The sequence below is a fragment of the Phalacrocorax carbo genome, chromosome 1 (assembly GCF_963921805.1).
Source record: "Phalacrocorax carbo chromosome 1, bPhaCar2.1, whole genome shotgun sequence".
NCBI classification, from domain to species: domain Eukaryota; kingdom Metazoa; phylum Chordata; class Aves; order Suliformes; family Phalacrocoracidae; genus Phalacrocorax; species Phalacrocorax carbo.
The window spans coordinates 1,649,268-1,665,846 of record NC_087513.1 but is presented as its reverse complement, the minus strand read 5'-3'; the positions used below and the strand labels follow the sequence as shown (position 1 = coordinate 1,665,846).

The following is a 16,579-nucleotide window of genomic DNA, read 5'->3' as shown; positions in this document are numbered from 1 at the left end:
ACCTTAATGAAATAGCTCAGCAGGCCAGGCCTTCCCAAGCCACCGTGCTATTTCTGAAAAGGTATATTGCTGCTTTTCTCAATGGAGCAATACAACTTCAAGTACTTTCCATTAAAATTAAAAAACAAAAATATCCACAGAAAAATATGATCACAATATAATTGACAAAGCGTTGTAACCTTTTAGCTCATTAAGAGACAAGACTGCAAGACAACGGATTCTTCAGATGCTATTTTTACAGTGTAAAAATACACTTCAGAAGGAAACTTGCTTGAATCAAGGGGCAGTCTACACTCAATGCCACTAAAAACGATGCTTCTTTATAAATAAAATTGGTAGCGGACTGAAACTAGGCATTTCTGAGTCAGCAAGTGGACAGCTGGGTAAGCAACATCAATACTCCTCATGTCAACTATGCAAATTTAAACACACATGCATTTGGTCTATTTTTTTACAGGCACACATCCTGCCTCAGTGCACGCTGCCTGGTTGAATTCTGGCATTTTTTGAAGCAGTTAGCTATAAGCAATGACAGGATAATCAATAGCAAGGTCATCATGTTTATTTAAAGATGAAGTCCACTTGATTCAAACAAGGTCTAATAACCAAACTACTACAAAGTTTCCTCTCTCCACTGCCTCCCTTCCAAAGGAGTCTGAGGTCCATGCTGCAACATATGAAGGACACTTGCTTCCTCGGTGGCCCTATTAGATCTCCCCACTCTTAAGCTTTCCTGCCTGGATAAAAGTACATATAAGCTGGGAAAAAAGGCAATAAACTACTGCAACTCTTCAGTAAATGGCACAGCCTGCCCAACTGTGCATAACAACACAGCACACAATCTCTTGTGTTGTTGTGTTGTGTACCAACACCACAAGCTCTTCATTTCCAAGTTCTAACTTGGATTAATTCTAGTTTAACCTGACAGCTGGCTTCACTTAACGCAGGTTCTTTACTCCTCCAACTTCTGTGCTATTTTCATACCTGCACAGTTTCCTCCCAGAAAATTTCCAAACATCTCCAGAATCATGCACAGAAAGACATGAAGCCTTATCTTTGAGTGTTGAAACCTTGGATAGTTATTCATATATTCAAATTATTCCCAAAGGATTGCTGATACCAGCCAGGATTTGTGGGAAAACACCTTGACTGGCGGTTTCTGCTGGTGGTTACCAAACTGTTGCTACTGTTGTTGCCCCAGCTGCAAAGCATCTCTGTTACGCATACAAAGGGTCCATGCTGGGATTTGAACAGGGATTCAGACACAGGGGATGAAAGGAAAGTTGTTCTGGAATAATTTTAGAGACGAGCATTCATAATTCCAGAAAAGGAAAGTTTATTCCTGTTTTCCTTCAGAAACCAGAACAGTTTCAGGTGTAAGGAAACCCTAATGATATGATGATGCCTGCAAAGATATTTCCTGGTAGTTGTAGCTTAGTCCAGAAACCTTGGATGTCAGCCAGAATTATTTTTAAAGTCATTTAAAGTGCTTAAAAAAATATGAGGGAAAACTCCCTCTCATCACACGGTGCAGTTGCTTCATGACTGTGTCAGAGGTTCCTTTGATGTACTGTCAACGATGATCAATGGCTGTTGACACCATTGCTGGAAGAACACCAACCGCAGGAGGAACAAAGCAATCCAAAATAGCAGAAGCCATCCTATTCAAACCAGCAGAAAACAACGGAAACTGAACATAAAAACCATAAATCCTACATTAAATTTAAAACCACATGGACTAAAATGAAGGTCTCATCTGCTCAGTGTAATCTGTGGTGTGAATATAAAGAGATATGACTCGACCAATACAAAACCACGGGGGTTATCCTACTGTAGAAATTGTCCTCTGCCACCGCCATCTAGTTTAATATTGCCTCACGGGTGCTTTAAACTGAGCCAAAAATAAAGCGTCCACACCAGAAAAAATGATGAGGTACACCAGCATGACTGGAAAAACTCTTACAAGACAGGGTCTGGACTTATTTTTATCCTTTAGACTGCTGAAGCAGTTTTACTTCAGACGCTGTATAAGAACAAGACACTGCCCACCAAGACAGTCTTAACTTAGAGATGAACATCTCATTTATCCACTGGCATTTTAAATCATGCGGCCATTTTTACTAACCCCACACAATGCCTAATTCATCTGAAATCCTGTTCAGATTAACAATAAATAAAAGAGCTTCTGGGTCCGACTTCTTTGGTGGTTTAGGTATTTTTTAAAAGCATGCAAAATATGGCTTATCTGAATAAAGACTAATGGAGAAGGGCTGAGACCCAGAATATTTTGACAGAGACCTGCTCTGCGCTCTCCTGCGCACGCACAGGTCGCTCCTGCCATGTGTGCTCAGACCCTCCTAAGAGAGCAGCTGCTGCGTTAAAGGGAGCTCAGGGAATACAGGAGCACGAGTTATAAGTTAAAAGAAAGTAGATTTAGATCAGACATAAGGAAGAAATTCTTTATGATGAGGGTGGTGAGACACTGGGGCAGATTTCCCAGAGGAGTTGTGGATGCCCCATCCCTGGAAGCGTTCAAGGTCAGGTTGGACAGGGCTTTGAGCAACCTGATCTAGTAGCGGGGTTGGACTAGATGGTCCTTAAAGGTCCCTCCCAACCCAAACCACTCTGATTCTATGATTCTACCATTCTGAAACAAGGTGGGAACAGCTAACAGCCTCATCAACATCCAAAACACCAAATATAAAGTTTCATGCTCAAGTTTTGCAACCAGATCTTCCTTCTGCTTGGGCATATCAGGGCTCACTCGATGAGCAAACCTCTTTTCCGTAAGCCAACAGCATACAGCCCAAGAAGTCACTGTGAAAAAGGGTGGGTTGTCTTTCTTACAAACTTGCTTCTTCCTCAGATAAAGGGTTCTGTATTTTCTTTGCAAATGATCCTGTTTGTCAGAATTCAGGCCTCATTTTCATATCAAGGGCGAGTGGCTACGGGTAGAACACCATAAGGGAAGAGTTCACCTGTATTCTGTAACAGCATCCACATAAAAATGAGTATGACATTTTATAAATAAAACGCAAGAATTAGCAAATCACCAGTAGCAAACGGAGAGGCCAACTCGCACGCAGCCTGCTCAGTGCGCTACAGCACCACCTTTCCTAACCAAAGGGTTTAGGAAGAACGAAATCCCATCCCAGCCAGCTGCAGGGCACTGCTGTGCAGGGGAACTAACCTTATTTGATGGATGCCCCGAGCTCATGCAGCAGCTCTGCCTTCTACAGTGATATAAGTAAGGATTTAGAAATTACAAGGGAGCAAAAACAGAAGACTAACAGACACACATACTTTTTTAGAATCCACTTAATAAGTGATCAGTGTCAGCAATTAGTTTATTAGATAGGCTGACCCTTCCAGCTCGAGGTACTGCCCCTGTACTCACTTCAGGCTGGTCAGGTCATTGACCCTCTTCTCTTCCCAGCGATGAGCCTGAGGAGAAAGGCTGAGTTACAGGACCCACCTAGTGTCCTCTAAATAACTGGCCTTGAATTGCTGAAAAGATCTTAAATTTAGATTATATAGGAACAAACCAGATGCTATGGGAAGCCACAGTAACTACCAAAAAAAGGGACAATAAGCTTGCATCGGTCATGTCTCGGAAAAAAGCCAGCCAGCTTGTATCAAGCTCCTCCTCATCCTCCCTTCACCTCAACGTACAGCAGGTTGATGCCTAAACCCACAAAGGTGGATGCAGAGCTCTAGGCTGCTGCCCGCAGAGGCATGGTTCTCCACAGCATCGACGGGGTATTTAAAAAGGTACAAAACAGCCCATGGCCAGTGATGGACCCACCAAGACAGAAAGAGCAAGGGGTCGATGAAGCCTCACGAACTGCAAACACTCTTGTAGAGGAGGTTTAATAATAATGCCCCTCGCTCATTTCCTAATTTGTTTCAAAGGAATGGAAATGCTCCTGGTTTTCCTTTCCCAACCCATTTTCTGTTCGATCCCTCCATCATGGTCAGTACCAATTCCTTATCGACAATGCCACTCCCCACAGGAACTCGGCGCGTTGTACCTCCACATCTGGCACTAAGCAGCACAGCCTCAAGTCCAGTATAAAAAGAGGAAAAAAAGGAGGGGGAGGGGAGGCAGGAATCTGGCTCATCATTCAAGCTGGTCGCCCTCCTTATGGTTTTAACTTCAGTGAAACACTGCTCCACGCTTGGCAAGCTGAGGTTTTTTTCCAGAAAACATGCAACACCTCCTCCCTTTCTTCCACTCTTTTTGTAAAGTTGACAAGCATCTGGAGTTTAATATGACCTTAATGGATTCAAGCCTCGGCTGTAAATAAGTCGTTTGCTTTGCATTAAACAACCAAAATCACACTGGCACTTTTGTTCTCAGAGGCGACTGCGGAGAGTTAATCAACGGGGCTCCTGTGATCTGGGTGTGTTAATTCTCATGCAGCGGCTCTGTGGGCTGCGGGGTGGCTGCTGCAGCCATCACTCGCCACCTGCTAAGCTCCTTCTTGCAGTTCTCCAGCGGTGTTCAGCCACACAGACCGGCACCTCTGTTAGGAAACAGACCTCTAAATCAGGTTTTAGCCATTTGCTGCTCAGGTTGCTTTTCCCCTTCCCTTCGCCTGGAAGGGAGCCACAGTGCTTACTCGCTAAAAGCTGCTTCTTCAACGATGCCGCGAGGAGATAGCGATGATGCTCAACGTTACCCTCGCGCTCGTCTCTATCCCTTGGCCATCGCAACGAGGCAGGCAGGAGGAGAGTTTTCGCAGCGCGGGTCGCAAAGATGCTGGTGGTGGCACGCAGAGCTTCACACATGCAAAGCACGTGCCCCGCTGAGCTGCCTTCCCCGCTCCTAAGAGCCTGTGGGTTATGCTGTAGCGGTAAGGTAGAGCACACCACCCCGATTTATTTTAAGAACTACCAACTGTTTGCAGCTGCAACAGCTCATCCGCCTGCCTGCCACAGTGACCACCGGCACCGGCGTCATCTCGCAAGAGGGAGGAATCTAAAATACTTTTGATGATCCGGGCCAACGTGACGTGAAGGAGTTTTTTCAGTTAACTAGGTTTCATGCTTCATGTATTCAATCAGATTAAAAAGCACTTCCTATGCACTTAGTACATGAGTGTTTTATTTAAAAAGGTATTTCAGACATCCGGCTGTGTGTCTAGATAAATTCCAAATTCCCTGTCAAGACAGCCTGGAATAATTTGTAAGTGAAAACTGATCCAGTGAGAAATTAATCATTTGTCATTTACTAATAAAATCAAATCCCATTTGAGTGTAATTATACCTTGAAATTGTCTGGTACTGTTTTTTGCTATTCTGGCACAGAGCCCTCTATGCATTTTTTTTAAAGCAAGTACATACATCCTGATACAGTTGGTTTCTAATCAGCAGATTTCAATGGTTCTACTAACCACGATGAACTAACCTCATTCAGAAACAACGGCAACGCAAGCCAAGAGATCGCAACACCACGATTTTCACGAGGAGCCGTGACTGAAATCACTGGTGTTCATCAAACCTCGTTGGTCTTGCGAGACCTGTGTCTACCCTCCGACTGCAATAGCCAGAAATGGCCCAGTTTTGACAGCTCCCGAGACGGTCAGAATTGGAGGAGCTGCCAACCTCCAGTTGAGAGGAGGACAGAGGACAGAGGACAGCCTCTTGCAGAGGGGAGATGACCAGTCTTGGCTTGGTGCTGTCTTGGCTGCGTTTCTCCTCTGCCTGGGACCAACGCTGGCTGGTACCTGGAAGCCACGTCTCAGGCAGAGATGTCCACCTCCCAGCCAGGCCTGACTCCCCCGAGCACAGACCTCACTCGCAGCATTTCCTGACAATGCTGGTTAAGAAACCACTTCCAGGTGAAATCTGAGATGGCAAGAGGTCTACACCAGCCGATTACAACTGCACTGGCTTCTGCGAGCGCAGCTTGCAACCAAAAGCACACAGGAAAGACCCCATCTCCCACCCCTTGGCTGCGCTACGTACCAAGCAAGACCCAGACCTTCTCCTGGTCTTTCCTCCATGAGGAGGAAAGGAGGATGTTCACCTCCTCTCTAGCAGGAGGTTTCAGACTCCTGATAGCAGAGACTTAGCTCTTCCCATGATGTCCACCTCTCACGTTACACGGGCGTCTCTCACTGGTTACATATTTTTTGTTAATTCTCCTTCAGGACAAATTTGATACCATTCCTGCATAAAATTGTGCCTAGAGGGAATTACCACTGTGGGTTTGATAAGGAAACAATGCCACTTCTCAGGCACAAGATCGATAAATATTTTAGTTATTACAACTCATTTAACATGCACATTTAAATCCAAAAATTCTATTTTCCATGGCTGTGGAAAAAGTCTTCCCTTGCTCATGGAGAGAATTTGCTGGCCTACACTTCAATCCAATAAAATACGGCTTTTTTCTGGTGAAGCTTGTGTCACTCTGGAAGCTGTGCAAGGTTTTAGCTGGGACTCACCTTCCGGGACTTGAGACATTGCCTCATGTCGGCAGCAACAACTGATACCCTGCACAGAGGCAAGATAAGACACCCTAATTTACACCTCTCCTATCAAGACTGAAGCGAACATCTTAATTCTCACTGGCTCACAGCAGCACGTGGACAGTTGCCTCATGTCGGCAGAGACAAGGTAACTCAAGCCCTAAGAGAAACTACAGAAAGCAGTCTCGTTCCACAGCGTCCTCCTGTGGCATAATATTAGTATAATGATCTTTTAATTAGGATGAAAAAAAAAATCCCTACACTACCGGTCGCAGCATGAAAAGACCTAAAATAAAACTGATTCTAGAAAACAAAACCAAAACCCCTTCTATTAACGTGCTCTTTTTATCAGCGTCTCACATAGAGGAGCAAACACATCACACTGCAGGAAAAACTTCACACACAGAAGGTCTGGAAAAGAAACAAATAAGACTTTACCCAAATTTATTAAGCACACAAACTCCTATTTGCCGCTGAAGTTTCTGCTGAAAGCCACCATTTGGCCATGCGATAGGACGTTCCTTTCAAGACGTACGATGCAGTTTGCCAAGGGTCTTTTTTTGCAGCTTAACTTCACGCACTTAGCGCCAAACGCCGGCAGGAAGGTATGGGCTGAACGTAAGGATGAGGTGGTTTCTACTTGAAGACTCTTGTCAGACTTTGGCACAAAGGCGATAGCAAGCGTGGGGAGGACTTCACCACATCACTGCACCCAGCCGCGCGTGGCGAGCCGGAGCGGACGCCTCGACTCCCTCCTGCCCAGGCCCGCCGGGAACGGAGCAGCACATTGGAAAGAAGATAAAGCTCCTCAGAAAAACAGAAAAACTCCACTTTTGAATCACCCCAGGAGCTGAACTGGTCTGGTCTGGCTGCCAAAGCAGTTTCTCTTCAGTTGCTTGCCTCAGCCAGAGCAATGGTAGTTCACAGGGGAAGCACAGCACCTACTCGCAGAAGGACTCCACTTTTTTAGACTCCACCTTTTTCCCCCCCCCAAATTTAAAGCAATTCATATCAGTTAAAAAAAAAATAATAAAAAGTATTACAGTGGAATCAATCCTCCCCATGAAGACACCACAAAAAAGGTTAGCACACGTTCAGCTTTCGGAAACCCACGGGAAGGGCATACAACCGCATCGCGACCCGTGTCCGCCAGCGAGTGTAATCCAAAACGGAAAGTCAAACTACACCGTAAAATCGTAAACCACGAGGTGGAATTCTCATTTAGCATTCCCGTGCTTCCCCCCAGGCTCTGCAGGTTTCACGTTAAGCAATTGGGGTGCGATACGCAGAGGTGACTCTCCCTTACCAGTAACACCTGGGGCAGAACCAAGAAGGTTCTATGATTTTTTGCAGGATGTATAGTCTGCTATGAGTCTAGGAAACATATGATAAATGGCGTTGTCAAAGATAATACTTTGTCAGCTTACACATTCTTTCATCTTATTTAAAGAACCACACAGAAATCCCAATTTCAAATTATTTTACTTTGACCTGCATAGCCCAGAAGTCATTTTAACAGTCCGAAGCAAGTTAGTCATCTCTAGTCAATAGAGCTTTTTAAATTAACAGGCAAAGTGGTCTTTTAAGAATTACTAACCCACTAAGCGCAACTGCCGAGAGAGCTGCTATTTGCTGATCGCCGACAGCGTTCCTGGCACCGCACAACGGCGCAGCCCTCGCCCCAACAGGATTACTGCCTAAAAGACAGAGCACAGGCCTATCCGGCTGCATTAAGGTGCAAATGTTCCCCGTTTTAATCCTCTTTTATGGAGAGGATTAGTGGTTATGCTGGACTACCACAGAAAAACATAATGGAAGCGTGTTCTACCGAGGGATTTGAGCGAGAGGGTGGTGATGAGACACACTTGTCTAGACCGAGACTCGGAGGCGTGAAATGTCACGATAACCATAATGGCCACACGGACGAGCTCCACCGCCTTCAACCTTGGCTAGATGGATCACCTGAAGGATTTGGTCCTCAATTCCTAATTCAGCCAGACTGACATATGCTAAAGGCAGATGACACAGCCCTAACTACATTTACCCTAAAATGGCAAGCCTGGCCCACCCCTCACTGACAGTTCTGTTAACGATGCAGTCTTCAGACAGAGACTTAACACGGTCTGGTTGATCCTAAACCCAGGATGAGTTACACCGGTATGACTGTAGCTGGTTTTAGGAGGGATGGTGCTACCTTAGCTGGAGGAGGAAGGGTACAGGTGTTCAACCTGTGTGTGCAGGTCCCAGGCAATGGATTAAGCGGTGATGAGTTGTCCCAAACCACAAAAAGAAAAATCTCCCCTCTTACAGTTTTATATTTTTACCCTTCCAGTTCATTTGCCCTCCAATCCTGCAATACATACTGAAGCCATCTATGTTGTGAGCAAACAAAAAGATCAGGAATCCAGGCCATTCTGTCTTCAAAAACAACAACAACAACAACAAAATATTAAATCTTGTAGGGAAAATACACACTACAATAGCATTTGTTTTCAAGATCTTATTCTGAGTTTGGGCGCTTTTTTTTATCTCTACAGCTGTTTAAGAGGAAGGATTGTGCATTCACAGGTCTGCAGGCAGACTCTGATGTCAACTACTGCATCTGCAATCACAGAGGGAAGAATTTGGGGATTCTCCTCCAGCCTCACAGAAATCTGGCGTAACCCTGCAGTGCCCATTTGGGCACGAGGTGACAGAATACAGCGAGGCTCAGTTCAGTGCCAGTAAAGAGCAGGATACCACCTCCCCTTAGCACCTGGAACTGGGAAAAAGGAAAGGACAGGTTCCCTCCCAAGTTTCCTGTGGTTAAAGAACACGTCTGCTTGTCCACCCTGCAAAAGGCTGCAGATGATGAGGAAAAACTCCCCAGCAAAACAACCAGTAACTAAGCAGCAAAGACCCCGAAAAGGGAAAGCGTCACCTCTGTAATCGAAGCGCCAGGTACGCGAGAAAATCCAGCGCGTGTTACATTTGCAGCTGCGTGGTTTGCAGGATTAAGGTTTGTGTTTTCTGGGAAAAAAGTGCATCTACAGCCCAACTAGATTGAAGAGATTTGTCTGCGAGTTATTTAAGTCTTAAGTACCTGCTCACTGGATTTAAATGCTGGTTCAAACAATTTTTTCTCCAGTATCGACAAAGAGCCTGTTGAGCAGGCCACCGTGCTCCCCAAGCGTCCTGCGTGATACTCGGCTGACTCCACGCAGGCAGAACTGAACACTCATGACCAAAGCCATTTGTTAGAAGATGAAGCAAGGTTATTACAAACCCACCCACGAGTGCATCCATTAATATTGTTCTTACTAAGCACAGTTATTTCCTTCTTAGTTTGGGAAGGGGCGTGGGTCAGTATGGCTTACAGGAACACTACTCCACCAGAATCTCCAATTTCCCACGCATGTGGAGAACATCCCAGATTGAGCCATTGTGGTTTTCCAGCCCTGAACCGCCTCAAGGCAGCGCTCAAATGGGGCTTTTCCTGCTTTGAATACACAGCGCGATATGCAAACCCGGTGGGAATTCAAAGTTTTCAGAGTTCCTGCAAGGCACAACCGTGTATCTGAAGAGAAATGATTGCACACTGAAAACGGACCCTGAATTTTTATTTGCTGCTACATTTTGTATTTTAGATGTCTTTCACATTTCTTCACCTTCACCTCCATCAACATATGCTTATTATTATCAGGGTTTAAGTATTACCGCTATCACAGGAACACACACCATTTCCTTCTCGAGCAAGAGACCCAGTTTACTGATTTACCTGCCACTTGCCACAAACACTCACGATGCAGAAGCAATAAGCCTGAAAAAAAACAACTCGCAACCATGAGAAGAGCTTCAGATCAGGTAGCTCTTTCTAGGGAAGAAAGGGAGCAGCACTGTTTGAAGTCTCTTCTCCTTCAAAAGGGAAACTAGGAGTTAAAAAGATTTTCTTGGTGCCCAAGAAAGTGGCTGCAGAAGCAGCAGCAGGAGACTCTAATGGCTGACGCCAAAAATAAACTTATGGGGAAAATAAATTAATTTACACACCATTCCTCTATAGAGGATGATGTTGCAAGGTAAATAAAGCGTGGAGGCTCTGGGGGTGTGGTCTTGCAAGTATTTTTGACCCAGACTATGGGGAAGTTTTCCAAGCCTCGAAGTCATCCCCATTTGATTACTTTAATTAGATGGTTATGTAATAAACCGTGGGAGGGACTCAGTTTCTTTTGGATTGCATTTCTTGATCACACTGGTTACAAGCAAGAAGCACGCTCTATAAATGAAAAGATACTTTCACGGTTTTCTGCTTATGTATTTGAAGTCAGATGAATTTTCTAACAGCACTGAAAAAGTTGAGTTACCCCTCCAAGTCGCTATCGGTCTGCCACATCTGAGCAATACATTTATTATTTATAGGCAATACAGACAGCACACAGAGCAAACGGATAAAATAATTCACACATCTGCCTTACACACAGCCGCACAGAGGCAGAAAGTCATCAACACCCAACAGAAGTACTGCGAGCAAGGAAGCAGATGCTCAGAGCCCAGCCCAAGAGCAGAACGCACCTCACCATGCTCCATACCGAGGAGACACCTGCTTTCATCCTCCAGCACAAAACCAGGCTTCGTTACCCACTGAAGGCAGTATGGTCTCTAAGAAAGGATGAAAAACAGGAGGAAAAGGAGATGCTGGACTTCTCAGTCCTACAGAGCCAATGCCTGGATGGAATACACCTTCCATCCAAAGCGCCCTAAGCCTCTGTACAGGTACATCTTTCTTAAAGAAAAGAAAAAAAAACCAAAACCCCACGGTATTTCATTGACATCAAAACGTCAATGCGCATCAGGATGCCTATCATTCTCCTACATGCTCTAAATATAGCCTCCACCTCCCCATTTTCTATCTGTCAATAGAAGGGACTCCTCCTTGGAGTTTGGCAGGCAACTCACCCACAACAAAACCAGACCAGGCTCAGACAGAAGTCCTTCCCATAAAGCTAAACCCATCAGGCGATCTCCAAAACAAAGTGGGTGTACAGCCTTGATTACTCAGCCATCCTCTCCCAGGTTTCCCCTTACTAACACGCCTGATGAGAACACAACGTCCGCTCCTAGTTATACACTGTACTATTCCTGAAAGGATAATGCTCCGATGCTGCCTAGCGAGTGATGCCACGGCACAGGGAGGAATGACTCTAGCCAGCCTTCCCAGCGGGCCTGTCTGACTGGCAACTGTTCAACCCCACTAGTTTTTGGGACAAAACAAAAGCAACAGGGCCAGAATCAGCAAAACACCGCAAATATCAAACCATTACAATTGCTGCAGCGGATACAGAATAGACTTGAATTCTTCCCAAAGCAGGATGGTGCCTGGACGGTCCAGGTTTAGCCTGGAGAGGTGAGAGGTTCCTGCCACCCATGGTACAAAGCCCTGGCAGCCTGCACGACTCTGACCTTCAAACCTTTCTCCACACTCCACTGCTAATGGTACAGCCTTTGCTTTGGAAAGTGGCAAGAGTTTCTGCTGGAAGCTTAAGTTTCAGGTGGAAGAAAAGAGAAGATGCTAGTAATGTTCAGCATTTTATGGTTTGCAATACTTGAAAAACAGAGGGTTTGCTCAGATATACTTACCTGGTTTAGACTCACACGCAAAACGAGCTGATGAAGAGATTCACAATAGCTGACACACAAATTCACTCACTAAAGCAAGTGACAAACAGATCGGGGCAAAGGCACCTATCTGCATTCAACAGTGGGAATGTGAGAAGCTATTAAACTGATCCTCTAACAAACAACTGCATTCAAAACCAGAAGGGGACGGATTACCTTTAAATACAGAAAAACATTGCCCCAGCACCGAGAGACCGTGCTAGAGACTACATGCTGCTTGACTCCTTCACGTGGAGGGTCTTCAGTGGTTCGTGGGACTTCAGTAAGGCTCATTCAGCAGGATGAGCCTTACTTACTGAAGATCCAGAAGAGCACGATAACCAGCAAGAGAGCTCTGAATCTGGTGTGAAAACTAAACTGGAATTAAGTGGAAACTCTTATCCTTAGTTCTGATTTACAACTGGCTGTAGCCAGTCCTAATTTTAGACAAGCATGCTTAACGAATGGCTGTGTAGCAAAGAGCTAATGAAGTTCATTAGAGAGCAATGTGAGTTACAAGTATCTGCTTCAAGTGCCACCTCAGCACCATCTTCCATCTTTCTACTACCCTAACTACAACATAGTAAAAGTAAGATCCCTACCATGCAGCGTAAGTTATTTAAAAAAAGACAAAGGAGTGTATTTTTAAATTGTTTTGTTTAATAACTCAAGCACTGGGTAATCAGTAATACAAAAAATCTTATCTACTTTTTTTTTTCCCTACATATCTACTTCAGAAGCAGCATAAGAAAGATAAAGTCCAAGGCTACATTTTCCAGTACTTGCACTGAAAACCATCAACACAAGCAGATTTCTACCAACAGCACACATTGTTCTCACGTATCAAGTCTGTATTCAGTTTTCTTGGTAAAAGGGATAGAGGGGCACGGCAGAATCACTGCACTCTGCTTCCTTCCTGGAGGATACTTTTCCAGATCAGAGGAGGGTAAGGCAAAAAAAACAGTAATTCCCAAAGCTTTCAGGAGACTGTGAAGCTGCATGGACATCTCCCCCGGCTGGTTACTGAAGAACAGGTGGAAGCAGTAATGGAAATATTCCCAGAGTATGTATAAGCACATGGCAGCAGAAGTTTGACATTATGTAGCCTAGAAGCAAGATTTACAATAAAGGCAGCCCCAGTGCTCCCAACCTGGGCTCCTGGAGTAATTTGTGGTTCTTCATTTTCACTTACGAGGCTGAAACCTTCCAGGCTTGAGCTGGCCAGAAGTGAACTGGCTAGTTTAAGTCTAAGAAAAGATGATTCAGGCTCCTGAGCAACAGAAAAATTATGAAATTCCAACACTTGAAGTAGTCCTCATGCCAAAATAGCTGCAGTCTGAAAGCTGACGTCTGTGCAGCCGACCAGTCACGGGGGCTTTTGTCCAGGAAAGTTGAGACAATTAACTGAAGTGCAATATTAAAGCGTGTAAAACCCCTGCACGGCCAACCTTACTCAGAAGCAAAGCAGCTGTTGCTCACCGTAGCTTAATCCTCTACGAACAAGTTTATGCCACACATTTTCCCACTGGAGCTATAGAAAAGGGCAACCTCTGACTGACCCAGCACACGCTAAGGGCTCTTGCTGGTGTAGCTGGTTTTTGCCAGGACGGCTTATTTACTTCTGGGCTGAGGCTATTTCTTATGCTAGCACACTGAGCAGCGTGGTTGGGATAGCACGGTCCACATCCACAACATAAACTTGTGTCGGGATAACTTACACGCTCGTTACATGGAGCACGGCCAGGCCCAGTTACCTCCAGAGGAGCATCCTCGCAGCACAGAGGGTACAAAGTGAAATGCCACGAGTTAACGGGGTCCACAGGAAAATTTCGATTCCACAGAAAATCAGCACTTTCACTGCTCCACGCCAAAAACCGTATCGCCTACACACGCGCGAACGCTGGCTCTACCCAGGCTGCCAACAAACAGCACTTTACGAGAGCCGTGCTTCATTCCACCTATAAAACATGAACGTGCATCAGGCCACACACTTCGTCAAATGCAGATGCTGTTGCGGTACGTGAAATTGTAAGAACTGCATAAAACACGTACTGGATGAGGCAGAGCATTCCCCAGCTCGCTGTGTTTATGGCACATGCATAAGAGCCCATGCCTCGTTCATCGTAAAGCCTGTACGTAAGTGATGTGAGACTTCTGAAAAACAACTGCGATACAATAAAACACAATAAAAACCAACTGCGATACTCTAAAATAGTAAACACGTGCAGAAAGTTACATGAGCATATGAGATTATTTAATTAAACACTACTCTGTAACACTTAACCACGATGGACAAGATTAAAACCCTGAAAAAAGAGTTAATATAATCCTGACCTTTCCAAAGTTACCATCTTCCCTCCTCAATGGGAAAAAAAAAATAATCCCAGTTTTATCACAGGCTTGAAAATCTAAATTAAAAGGATGAACAATTTCTCCTTCATCCCTTTCCCCAACATTAGGGCATTAAAAGTTCAATATAACAGGTTTTAAAACTGAGCAACTGTGATGCAGATGAATCAGAAGACAAGGTAATGCTACTGCTGAAGTAAGGATGAACACAAGTTGCCATGATGTCACAAACGAAAAATAACGACTGCACACAGCCGCCACAACACTGAAAATACTCTCACAGTGTCCGGGACACAGGAAGAGGGTCCAAAACCACACCTGGACAGCAGCAAGGCTACACAGTAGAGACTAAAAACATAACTACAATGCCCTTCCTAAGATAAAAATCCCAAAATCTGGAAATAAGGAAGATGTTCCAGCAGAGGGGAAGAAAAACATAAAGCAGAGATCCAAATCTTGAAGAGGTGCACAGAAAACATCTCCCCACACTATGAAAATTATCTGTAGCTGCAAGAAAGCTCAGACATAGTAACCCCAAACGTACAAAGACTTTTGAGCCAAATATTTTTGCCCTGTAATTATTATTTACACTAACAAGGTCCTGCGCACCTCCGTCACAAACCAGGTCCTCTCGAGCCAGATGTTGTATAACCCAAGAACAAAGAGACACGGCTTATACCCCCTTTTAAGCATATTAGAGAGGAAAAAAATATTCTGTTCGGGTGATTAACAATATTTAAACACGCTGCCCTCCCAGCGGCAGCCCGACTTATATATAAAAAGGGCAGCGCCGGCCCAGGACGCTGCCACAAGGCATCTATTTGCAGTCAGTAGAATAAAAAGGGGGAAAAATATAAAGGGGGGGGGGGGAAGGCGGGGGGGGCTAAAGGGGAGAAGGAGAATAGAGAGGGGGAAAAGGGCAGAAAAGCCCCACAAATGGCTACAGCCGCGACCCAACTTCCCTCCCAGGAGCGGGCCGGGCTGCGAGCGGGGCCGGAGCAACCTGCTCCCGCAGCCTGCACCAGCCGGCTCGGCGGCACGCCTGGGCCCGCGGCCGGCCCGCACCCGCCCTCCCCTTCCCTCCTTCCCGCCCCCGTCCCCCGGGGTGCGGGGACACGCTCGGGACAAGCCGAGCCCCCCCCGACCCCCCCCACCTCGGCGCCCCGCAGGCCCCGCAGCCACCGCCCCGTCCTCCGGCGGCCGGGCGGGAGCGGCCCGCGGCCCGCCACGGGGCCTGGCTTCCCCCCTCCGCCACCCCGGCGGGGCCTAGCGCGGCCTAGGCCGTGCTCCGCGGCGGCGCTGAGGGGAAGGCGCGGGCGGCAGAGCCGGGGGTGCCTGGGCGGCCGGCGGGGGCCCCCGCGTTGCTGCGGCTGCGCCGGGGCTGGAGGAGCTGGGAGATTGCGCGGTAGGACACTCACCTCAGAGCGGCTGCGCTGCGGCGGGCCTGCGCCGTGGAGCCTCTGCCGGGCGGCGGCCGCGGTGGGAGGGAGGCGAGCGGGGGACGCGGCGCGGCTCGCCCTGAGCCGCCGCAATGGCGAGCGGGAGAGGCGGGGACCGGCGGCGGCGGCGGCGGCGGGAGGAGGCCGAGTGGGAGAGGGAGAGAGGGGGGGGAGGAGGAGGACGTATGGCGTCATAGCCCGGCGCCGCCGCCATGATGGGGAGGGCGAGGCGGCGCCATGTGCGGGAGGTCGGGGCGGTGGAGGGGCGAGGGAGGCGGTGGTGGCGGAGGAGGAGAGGGGGGAAGCGGGTGGGCGGCGCCGCCATGTTGGGGAGGTCGCCGGTGCCTCTCCCCCGTGGAGGGGCACAGAAGGGGGCCGATGGCGGCGGGGGGGGGGGGGGGGTGTCGGCGCCATCTTGGGGAGGTCGCACCCGTTCTTCCCCTCAGCGGGGAGGTGCGAGGGGGCGTCGGGGAGAGCCCTGAGGAGGCGGGGGGGACCCAGCCTGGGCTGCACTGGACCTGGCGCCTCAGCCGAGCGGGCTGCGGTCTCAATCGCGTTTTTCTGTGGAAAAAACCCGCTTAAAACTATCCCAGCCTGCTGGTGCTGGGCCACATCTTTCCCGCCCTGCACGCCGCCACGTACCACTGTGGTGGTTTTGGGGTAGGAGAAACCGTACTGCTGAGC

The 16,579-nt window shown here is 47.2% G+C and overlaps 1 protein-coding gene across 7 annotated transcripts in view; it reads right to left on the bottom strand.

Annotated features, from left to right (window-relative positions):
* Positions 1–16,084, bottom strand: part of NRF1 (nuclear respiratory factor 1) — a 73,465-nt gene extending 57,381 nt beyond the window's left edge. For 2 of the 7 annotated variants that reach the window (XM_064441706.1, XM_064441713.1), the window contains exon 1: positions 15,875–16,084. The gene's annotated coding sequence lies outside the window, so the exon portion shown is untranslated. The remainder of the gene's footprint in view (positions 1–15,874) is intronic. The other 5 variants (XM_064441716.1, XM_064441718.1, XM_064441723.1 and 2 more) reach the window with 4 other exon arrangements.
* Positions 16,085–16,579: the final 495 nt, after the last annotated feature.